At 48.8% G+C, this 10,797-nt stretch overlaps 1 pseudogene; it reads right to left on the reverse strand.

Annotated features, from left to right (window-relative positions):
• Positions 1-266: 266 nt before the first annotated feature.
• On the reverse strand, positions 267-9,937 carry LOC102963858 (annotated as a pseudogene).
• Between the last annotated feature and the right edge of the window lie 860 nt (positions 9,938-10,797).

Below are 10,797 nucleotides of genomic sequence, written 5' to 3' on the forward strand. Positions count from 1 at the left end.
CCGGCACCTGCGCACCCTCGCGGTGCCTCGCCTGCTCAGCGACCAGCAGCGCGGGTTTCACCTTCCGCGGCTCTCCAGCGCGTTTCTTCTGTCTCGTTTCACGGCGAACCGAAAACGGGTTAACCTGGGGTGGTTGGAAGCCGTGTTACTGGATCACGCCACTGCCTTCCCAGCCGGCTATTTCCATCCTTACGTAGAGACAGGGAAAACGGGCGCCCTAAACAGCTGGGTGAAGGGACCTTGGAGCTGCAGCAGAGGAATCCCGTTTAGGTTTTGAAATGCTTCCCACGTATTTTCTATTTGGGAGAAGTCTCTCCGTGTGAAAAGTTCCGCCGTCTTCCCACAGCACGGTCAGCAGCGGTAGCCTCTTCTCCAACCCGGCGATTAAATACTGGGGTGGCAGTGTAGACAAGAACAGCAAAGGGCTAGAGCGGTTGTCTTTAGTGGAAAACCCTCAGTTTACAGATGAGGAGGTGTAGAGAGGATGAACGCCTTGCCAAGCAATGCCTGGACTAGTCTGATCCGGATTAATGCCCTGTCTGTGGCCCCTCGTGCTTGAGTTGAGACTGCTTCGTTCCCCCAGGTTGTGAAGCGTCCTAATCAGGAGGGAAATGAGGAAAATAACAAATACCCGCGTAATTTGGTTACCTACATCATGTACCACACCATGTCCCCATATACTTTTTAAAGACTCAGCCATTAAAAAGCATAAATCAGTGTTTGTTTTTAATACTGTTCTTTGCGTTAAATTATTCTCCTCTGGCTGTAACCTCACATCAGCCCACTTGAATAGCACTTTGGTCCAAAACGAACTAGTTAACTGAGTAAAAGAGATGAGAAGACTTCATTAACATGAGCTAAAGATTAAACTTGTATAGACAATATTTGGCCACAAATAAATTTGAAAGCTCTCCATTATGCAAATCAGACTTCAATGACATAGCATTTTCCACCTGATTCTCAAAGTTCAAATATAATCTTTTTAAAAAAATGTTTAATGTTTATTTTTATTTATTTATTTATTTATTTATTTATTGACAGAGAGAGAGCACGAGCAGGGGAGGGGCAGAGAGAGAGACAGAGACACAGAATCCTAAGCAGACTCCAGGCTCTGAGCTGTCAGCACAGAGCCGGTCGTGGGGCTTGAACCCAGGGTTGGGAGATCATGACCTGAACTGAAGTTGGGCTTAACCGACTGAGCCAACCAAGGTGCCCCAAAGTTCAAATATAATCTTAATACATTTGGCAAGAATGTGGAGAAGTAGGTACATTCAAGCTTTTTGTGTGTGACGCTGTAGACTGGTACAGCTTATTGGAAGGGAAATTTTGCACATCCTATCAAAAATGTCAAATGCGTATACCTTTGACTAAGCAATTCCACCTTTAAGAATTGTCCTACTGGGGGCGCCTGGGTGTCTCAGTCGGTTGAGCATCCATCTCTTGGACTCTTGATTTCAGCTCAGGTTATGGTCTCAAGCTTGATGGCATCGAGCCAGAGTCAGATTCTGCTTGGGATTCTCTCCTCTCTTTCTGCCCCTCACCTTCTTGTGCACACTGTCTCTTTCAAAATAAATAAACTTAAAAAAAAAATTCCTACTGAAAGACTTGCATGTGTGCACAAAAACATGTACAAAGTCCTTGTTCGAACCTTATTTAAAGAAATATCTATATTATCTATCATCCATGATGTACAACCATACCGTAGAATACTGCGCAGCAGCTGAAATGAACGTACTGATGAGGAAGGATTTCTAAAAATTGTATTACAAAAGTAAAAAGCAGGGGTGCCTGGGTGCCTCAGTTGCTGGCTCAGTCGAAGTCGTCTGACTTCTGCTCAGATCATGATCTCACAGTTCGTGGGTTCAAATCCAGCTTCAGGCTCTGTGCTGACAGCTCAGAGCCTGGAGCCTGCTTCGAATTCTGTGTTTCCCTTGCTCTCTCTGCCCCTCCCTGACTCATTCTCTCTCCCCCCCACCCCCTCTCTCTCTGAATCCAAAGCAGGCTCCAGGCTCTGAGCTGTCAGTACAGAGCCCGACCTGGGGCTCAAACCCACGAGCTATGAGATCATGACCTGAGCCGAAGTCAGACACCCAACCGACTGAGCCACCCAGGCGCCCCCAATTCTGGAAACTTTTTAATGCAATTTACATAATTAATCCATACAGATTTTGATCCATATTCATTTAAACCATTAACCCATAAATTTTGAAAAGCTTAAGGGGGGAGGGGGTGTATTAGTAGGAAGATAGCCAAATATGAAAACCACCATTCTAAACCATTCTACCCACTTTTCTAGTCATTTGTACCCCACCCTACCCACCCCCCCCCCCTTGGCCCATACATTCTAGCTTCCCACTTACCCAGCATACCAAGATCTCTCCCAGTTCCTCAAGTTAAAATTCTGTGGGCTTGGTTGGTTTTTTGTTGTTGTTGTTGTTGTTGTTTTTAAAGCCTCCTCTCTCCTTCCCCTCTACCTCTGGTCAGGCTTCAAATCCTCTGGTTTCTTCTCAGATCCCTGTCCTTTCTCATCCTTACAGCCAATTCCCCTGCCCACCCTGAGTCTCTGCTACCAGTGCCTAGATTACAGAAACAGCCTATCCATTAAGTATTTACAGATGACTTTCCATTCAGGTCTCTCTGTCCTTATTGCTCCATTTGCCACAGGGACAGCGTAAAGCTGTGGTCCTAGACCCTGAGAAGCGTAGTGTAGGACCATAACAGGAGGGGTATATGTGCATGCGAGTGAATTTAAATGTTTGTGTGTTGGGGGACAAGGGTTACGGGAGGGGTGATAAACTTGCAATAATACAAAAGGAGTCTAGTATACCTGAATGCTGTGCATCTTTTCTGCAGACTTTGGGAAGCTTTTGAAGGCTTTTAAGTGGGAAGGACATGAGTGATCTGTATTTTGTTTTTTAAATCATTATTCCCCCGATTTGCATTGCACATACCATCCTGTGGGTACCTACCCCTTCCTAGTTTGGAGTATCCTAGCACCTCCTTTTCCAATACTTTATCTTTTAAATTAATTAATTTTTGAGAGAGAACACAAGTGGAGGAGAGGCAGAGAGAGAAGGATTGAGATAGAATCCCAAGCAGCTCCACTCAGCACAGAGCCCAATGCGGGGCTTGAACTCTTGAGCCCTGAGATCATGACCTGAGCCAAAACCAAGAGTCAGGCTCTCAATGACTGAGCCACGCAGGCACCTCCCCAATACTTTCTTTCAAAATATAGGTCAGGGGCGCCTGGTGACTCAGTTGGTTAAGCAACCAACTCTTGGTTTTGGCTTAGGTCGTGATCTCACAGTTGGTGGGACTGAGCCCCACACTGGGCTCTGCACTGACAGTGCAGAGCCTGCTAGAGCCTGCTTGTGATTCTCTGTCTCCCTCTCTCTGCCCCTCCTCCCACTCTCTCTCTCTCAAAATAAATAAACACCAAAAAATTAAAATAAAATACAGGTCAAAGTTCAACACAAGGAAGCCTACTCCATACCTATCACCGCCTCCACCAAGTTCACAGACCTTCAGCACTCTTGCGTACATTATCTCATCCGGTGTTGCTTAATGGCTCTTCTATCACAGAGGCATGAGCTGTCTTGCATCTATATATTTCATCAAGCCCAAAAGGTCAGGGAAGGATGTTGTCAATTTTCCCCTAGTTCAGCTACCAGCAGTTGCCACTCCCAAACACACACACACACACACACACCACCACCGCCACCACCACAATTCAGGTTTGGTAAAGGAGAGAGGCTCAGTAAGTGTTCATTACCTGACATTTAAAATGTAAACCTGTTACCTTTTAGGCTATCCACTACACTTGACCTGGTTGGTCTCTTTCCATACCGACTCCTAATACCCAACAGGAGATTAAGTTCCTGGCACAGTCAGGTCCTAATGACCATGGTGCATATTTCAGTCAGTGCCGTGCAACACCACTGGCTCTTAATCTGTTTGGTCTGAGATCAAACAGCCAGGGTGCCATTCCATTAACGTGCTGAACAAGAAGTCGCAACTAGGCGATACGGCCACCTCCTCCTCCACCTTGCCCCTTATTGGGGACTCCTAGTCAATGGACAACCTGGGTACAAAATGAAGAGTCCCTAGGAACAAGACAGCAATGACGTAAATCACAGGGCTTCCCAGGAGATTGGCACATGCACTATCTACGCCAGTGGGCATCAAGAGGTTACAGGCAAAGGACAATGAATGGCAGTTATCAATCATTGACCCAAGCCTGTGACAGGCCAAGCTTACCTGTCAGAAAGTGTTTCTATGGGAACAACCTCGGGGGAGAAGAGCCAGGGAGGCCGGAAGTTCAGATGTCCATTGCCCAGCCAACGCCTCCTCATCTTTCAAGCTGCAGATCTAGAGCCTTCTCCCTCCTTGGTCTCGTTTTCATTGATCAGCTCCTGACTCTGAACTCCTTTGGCACTTACAGTCTTTCCACTCAGTTTAACACGATTACATACTCTCATTTCGTACATGAATGTTTGATGTCTTGTAAGCCTTATCTTCCCTCCCTTTTAAGCTTTTGTCTGTTTGAGAGAAAATCCAATAGACACTTCCCTACTAAACAGCACCAGCCCAGTAATTTGAAATTTGATGAGAAAAACACAGCATCTCTCTGGCAGACATTTTTCCATTAATGGCAGGAGTGAACTGGCTGGTCCCCCTTGGCCAACTTGAGGTGAACAACAATATTTAGACATTGTTAGCAGGTCCCCTTGGACTACACGTTATTCCTACACTTGGGGTTGCTAGGTTTAGCAAAAACACAGGGCACCCAGATAAGTTTGAATTTCAGACACATAATTAATTTTTTTTAGTGTAAGTATGCTCCATAAACAGCAAGGGACCTACTTCTATTAAAACAATCATTTGTTGGAGCACCTGGGTGGCTCAGTGGGTTAAGCATCTGACTTTGGCTCAGATCATGATCTCACAGTTTGTGGGTTCGAGCCACATGTCGGGCTCTGTGCTGACAGCTGGGAGCCTGGAGCCTGATTCGGATTCTGTGTCTCCCTCTCTCTCTGCCCCTCCCCCACTTGTGTACTCTATCTCTCAAAAATAAATCTTTAAAAAAATTTTAAAAACCAATTGTTTGTTGTTTATCAGCAATTCAAATGTGATTCTATATCCTGTATTTTATCTGGCTGGCAACTCCCCATCTCCACTTGTTAGTAATCACAGTTTGGATAAAGTTGTCTCAAAACCAAACTCTGCTGTCATGGCAGCTAGAGGTAATAACTTTCACTTAACAGCCTACTGTGTGCCAAGAACAGTATTAGGAACTTTCTGTAAAATACTCATTTAATCCTGGCAATAACACTGTGAATAGGTATGATTCCCTTCAGACAGGACAGGGCTCTCCACCTTTAACCAGAGATTAATACCCTCAAGGTCACATGACCAGATACCAAAGAACCTTGAGATTCAAATTTGAGTCTCCCTCCAGCATCCCTATTGCACTGCCCACAGATAAATATACAACATGTAATTCACAGTTGCACAAAAAAATACGATTTAAGCATTATATGACTAAGTAGTTTAAGATCCTTTTTTTTCAAATTATCTATGGAACAAAGTAAAAAAAAAAACAGGAAAATTATATTTGTGAAATTGGCTACTTTGCAAATATATTGCTAAAGTCTGAATTTTCTGTTTGCCTTTCCTACCCCCCACAATGCACACATTTCACCCTATCCCAGGATATAAAAAAATATTTTAAAGAATACTTTGCAGTGGACCCAACCTTAGCATTATCACCCAGTTTAGATTTTGGTTGTGTGAGCAAGTACCTATTGAGCCTTCTGAAACAGATCATTTGGTGGTATTTTTGTTTTGGTCCCGGGAGAGGTTTTAAGACTTTCCATTAGTCTAGATTTGAGGATTTTCTAAACCTAATTCTTTCTGAATACAAGTATCTTCTTGTTTCACAGTAAATTTTGTGCTTATGAAAGTTCTTGTAGTTTTTATGCTTCAGAGATATTCAAAATTAAAAGTAATAATTCACCAGATAATGGAATCATCTCCTGTTTCTCTATCAAAGTTAAATAGTAAGCTTTCGAAAGCTGCTTTTATTCTGCTCAAACTATTATACTCCTTAGCGGTGTCTGAACAGGAACTATTGAACTATGGGAAAAACAAGTAGCATTTTCTAGGGGCACCTGGATGGCTCAGTTGGTTAAGCGTCCAACTTTGGCTGAGGTCGTGATCTCACGGTTCCTGAGTTCGAACCCCACGCCCACATCGGGCTCTGTGCTGACAGCTCAGAGACTGGAGCCTGCTTTGGATTCTGTTCTCCCTCTCTCTGCCCCTCCCCTGCTCATGCTCTGCCTCTCTCAAATCTCAAAAATGAATAAACTTTAAAAAAACAAAAACCAAATAGTACTTTCTATTTATACGTAAATATAAATGTGTTAAATTGTCTAAATATAAAGAGGTACCCTAAATATAAATTCTTCCATTTGTATGGACAATTCTTCCACTGTCATCAAATCTTCATTATATGGTTCCAGAGTGTGTGATGGTGTGAAGGGAAAAGGTGAATGAGGATGATAAAAAAAATTAATAAGCCAAACCCTTCTAGAGCCCAAAAGTTTTGAAAATATTGCTTTGAGTAATCCTGGACGTGGACCACAGATTTGGAAAGGTCTATTTTAGTCCAAAGGGATGAGATACAAAAGAGACAAAAACAAACAAACAAAAGCCCAAAAAGTATCTCCCAGAAGTGGCACAAATGTCTCTGAGAGTGAAATATAAGGCGGTCCATGTACGTTGATTTTTAAGCCTCCTGAGAATTATCACAGGCATCAACTATACTTCCAGGTCATGGTTTGCTGAGCAGAAAGACCACAATGGTAGAGAATCCTGTGTCCATTAAATATTAAAGTCGTCATCACAAGAGAGTGAAATAAGCTGATCAAAATAGGTTGATCAAGTTTGTGATGCAGGTTTTAGGTTACCCTCAGATGAATGTGGCCTCACTGCCCACCCCCCACACACACACATTCAGAGAACACACAATAAGCTAATTTAATTGGAAAGAGACACACAAGACACTGCAGCTCCCAGGAGGAGGGGGGCAGGGTTTTGGAGGTGGGAGTGAAGTGCCATTTTTTTTACTCTGTAAAACTTTGTGTAAAGTCTGTTACACTCAAACAAGCACGTATTAATGTCTTAAAGCTGTAAAGCCATCAGAGAAAAGCAAAAGCAATTAGAATGACGGTCAAGCTGTTGGTCTCAACTTTGAAGGAAAGGAAGGGAAGGGAAGTGTGGTGGGGAGGGCAGTGGAGGAGAGTGATGGGGAGGGGAGTGAAGGGGGCAGGAAGATAATGGGCCTCCGCTCTCCTTTAACTTGGGAGACTTGGTGTCATTAGCGCCATTTCATAGTATCCTTTACACTATAAGTCTGAACTCCAAAGTGGGGTCTAACTTCCCAAAGGAAAAGAAAGCAAGTGAATCTCAACGGTCTGCTATTCATTGGCTCATGCTCACAGAGGTATTCAGTGTCCCAATCCTGTGTAATCACACACATAAGTGGGGGCGGGAAGTATGAGGACAGTGGGCAGAGAATAAGCTTGAGGGGAAATGGGTAGGAGGCTACTCCTAATCCCCCACCCCCACCCCATCAAAAAAAAAAAAAAAAAAAAAAAAAAAAGGCCCAGGGCGGAACTGTCCTGAGTTCTTACAGCAAGAGCCTGCTTCCCAACCTCAGAGATTTTCAGAGAGACACCCACGCCTCTAACCTTGGAAGTCGGTGGAGAACGCTGCTCATGTGCTTGCTGCAGGTGCTTGGCGGGAAGCCTGGTGTACAGGGTCGGCCTAGCGAGCGGGTGAGTGGCTACTGAGCGATGCAGACACCGTGGATGAAGCCAGGTTCTTCTGCTCTCCCCGTTTCATTTCAGAAAGAACAGTGTGAACACGTGGCTCACTCTGAGCGTTTGGTTTTGGTTTTATTGTAAGTGTTAAGGATTCACTAATGGTGCTGCCTTAGTTGCCCATTTGGTGTTTATGGGAAGTTCATCCGTCTGCTTCATAATCACCTGGGGTGTCGACACGCAGATCCCTGGGGCCCGCCCCAGAGCTATTCTCTCAGAACTGCAAGTTTGGGCCTGTACTGAAGGAAAGTATTAGCCAATGAATACAATTCTGATTCCCTCTGAAGAACTCCCCTCTCAATCACCCCACTCCTCCCCATCAAGAGCGGTCCATTTATTTTGCAATCAGCAAAAGTCATCCTGCTTCCTCCGCACCCCCAGCCCCCCAGAGATCATGGACAGCCTGGATCCTGCGGTGCACTTAAGAAAGCCGGGTTCTGACCCCTTGGCTGCAAGTCTCCTCCTTCCAAGCGGCGCTTCCTTCTTTCTGGCCCTCTCCTTTCCTCCCAGGGTGGGCCCTCCAAGGGGTGGAGCGGGCTGTGGTACGCACCCTAGGCCCAGCGGGTGGCCAAGGTTGAAGCTTCTTGGGCGACAGAAGCTTGGATGTGGTGGCCCGGGTGTTCCCACGCACGCGCCGGAGGCCCCTTCCAGGTGCAGGCTAGAGCCCAGGGTAGAAAGAAAAGTGGAAAGCGGGTCCTCCACGTATACTTCTGGGCCCCGGGTGTCAACGGTGGGGGGCGGGGGGCGGGGGGCGGCCCGAAGCACAGCTTCTATCTTGGAGATGTTAACCAGCATTCTATTTCAGATGAGTGTATTCCGTGTTTGCAGAACGGGAGAGAGAATCCCGGGAGGCGCGCGGTTCCCCCGGGACGCTTTCATCTGGGAGTGCGGGGACCCGCGCCGGCGCGGAGCCTTGGGACTGCCTGCCCTGAAAGCTAAAACCTGGCGCAGTTGGGGCTGGTGAGGTGTGAGCCCGAAGTTTCAGATGCTCACAGCAGGGCTGCGGGATCATCCTCCTTTCTGAAGACTGCGCGCAGGAAGTCCTTCTCTCCCTCATGCCAGCACCTATCGAAATTCCAGGTGCAGAGGGCAAAGGCAGGCGCCGTTTCTCGCTCTCTCTCTCCGGCTGCAACTCCCGGCTGAGCGCGCCTGGCTCAGCTTTGCATTTCCCGACACCGCCGGCCGGCAAAGCACTCAGGTGCCTCCCTGGGCAGTTTCTCGGCTGCAGCGCGGAGGCCAGCCTGCCGCCAAGCTTTCTGCCTAGGCTCGGCGCCACCGGGGCCGGCCGAGGGCGTGGTCGCGAGGCAACACCGACGGCGCCAGCCCGGGTTTCGAACGGGCTCCCGGACAGGTGCCTGCCTGAAATCCGGCTCCTTGGCATTCCCCACACCCCCCCCCCCCCAGCCTCCCCTGCAAAAGCAGACTGCTTGAAATGCTCTCGGCCTCGGGCAGCGCCTACGGACCTGGAAAGAGGGCTGACAACGCCAAGGGCCTGCGAACTGGGGTTCTGCCTTTTACCCGCCTCACGGTCGCACTGCGCGCTGAACCCGGTCCCGCCTCCCGACTGTCCACCCGCTGGTCCGACCCTCCGCTCCGCTCCGCGCTGCGCGCCTGGACGCTCGAGGTCACCTACTCGAAGTCACCACGACTGGGCAGTCCTGGGGGCGTCGAGGAGCGCCCCCGAAGGCCAACGCCCCGCCCTCCTTTCCATCTCCCGGAGCTGAGCTCGCGCCCCTCGCCGTCCCAGGAGCCCCAGCCGTCGCCCAGCTGGCCAAGTCCCCTTGGCTCATTTCAGAGATGCGGCGCGATAAAGAAAAGGCGGCTACTTTGCATTCTGCAGCTGCTGGGACGCCCTGGCTGGGAGCGCGGACCCGGGGTTCCGGCCCCCGCCCTCCGCGGGCGCTGGAAGGGACCGGGACGCCCACAGTGACAGGCCAGGTAGTGGCCGGGGTGGGGGCCCAGGCCGCGACACCGCGCGCCCCAGCACTTACCTTGCCTCTGGCTAGCAATTCCATGATGTAGCCAAACTCACTTATCTCCCCCGACTCGGTCATGGTTACGACCCTTCACAAACTCTGGAGGACCCGGACGGGTGCATCGAATTTGTTCTCCCCCCACCCTCTCTTTTTAGTCTGAGTTTTGCCAAGCGCCGCTCCACGATGCGGTTAACGAGGCAAAACCAGCAAGCTCGGGGAAAAGCCCAAAGCGGGGTTGGGCGGGCTCGAGGCCCGGGAGGGATCCGGGCGGCCGCGTCCTGGGATCTGGGTGCAGCGGCAGGGGCAGGGCGGAGTATCTGAACAAACCAGGGCGGCGGCGGCGGCAGTGAAATGCACACCAGGCGGAGCCCCGCGCCGAGGCCCCGCCTCCTCGGGGGTCGCGGCCCGCGCGCCTCCAGCCCGGGGTCGAGCGGCTGCGGAGACAAACAGCGACACAAAAGCGGGTCCGCTCCCGGCGTGGCGCGGTCCCAGCCCAACGACACCCCCCCTCCGCCCTCGGGATGGTGAGAGCGGTGCCTCCTCGGATGCCGGGGAAGGTGGCCTTCCGGAGCTCCTGGCGCGAGGACTGGGGGGAAAAAAAAAAACCATCACACTGTCTGGAGGTGCGAGGGCAGAGAGGATGAATGCAGAGGAGGCAACAACAAAGGATCAGGCTGCCAGCGCCGGAAAAAAAAAAAAAAAAAAAAAAATTAGTGAGAGCCCAGAAAATGGCAACGCCGCGTCTCAAGTCAGCCTTCCTGAAACCCAATAGGTAACAAAGACCAAGCCCAGCGCTTCCGAGATGAGAACAAATACAAGGATTGTATTTTAAACACTCTAAGTGTGCAAGGGCGATTGTATCTCTATATCCTCCTGATACTCGACTTTCCCATAATTAAAAAAAAAAAAAAAAAGCATCATTTTTGCCAGCACTGCAT

Source organism: Panthera tigris, chromosome A1, assembly GCF_018350195.1.
Source record: "Panthera tigris isolate Pti1 chromosome A1, P.tigris_Pti1_mat1.1, whole genome shotgun sequence".
In the NCBI taxonomy this organism is placed as follows: Eukaryota; Metazoa; Chordata; class Mammalia; order Carnivora; family Felidae; genus Panthera; species Panthera tigris.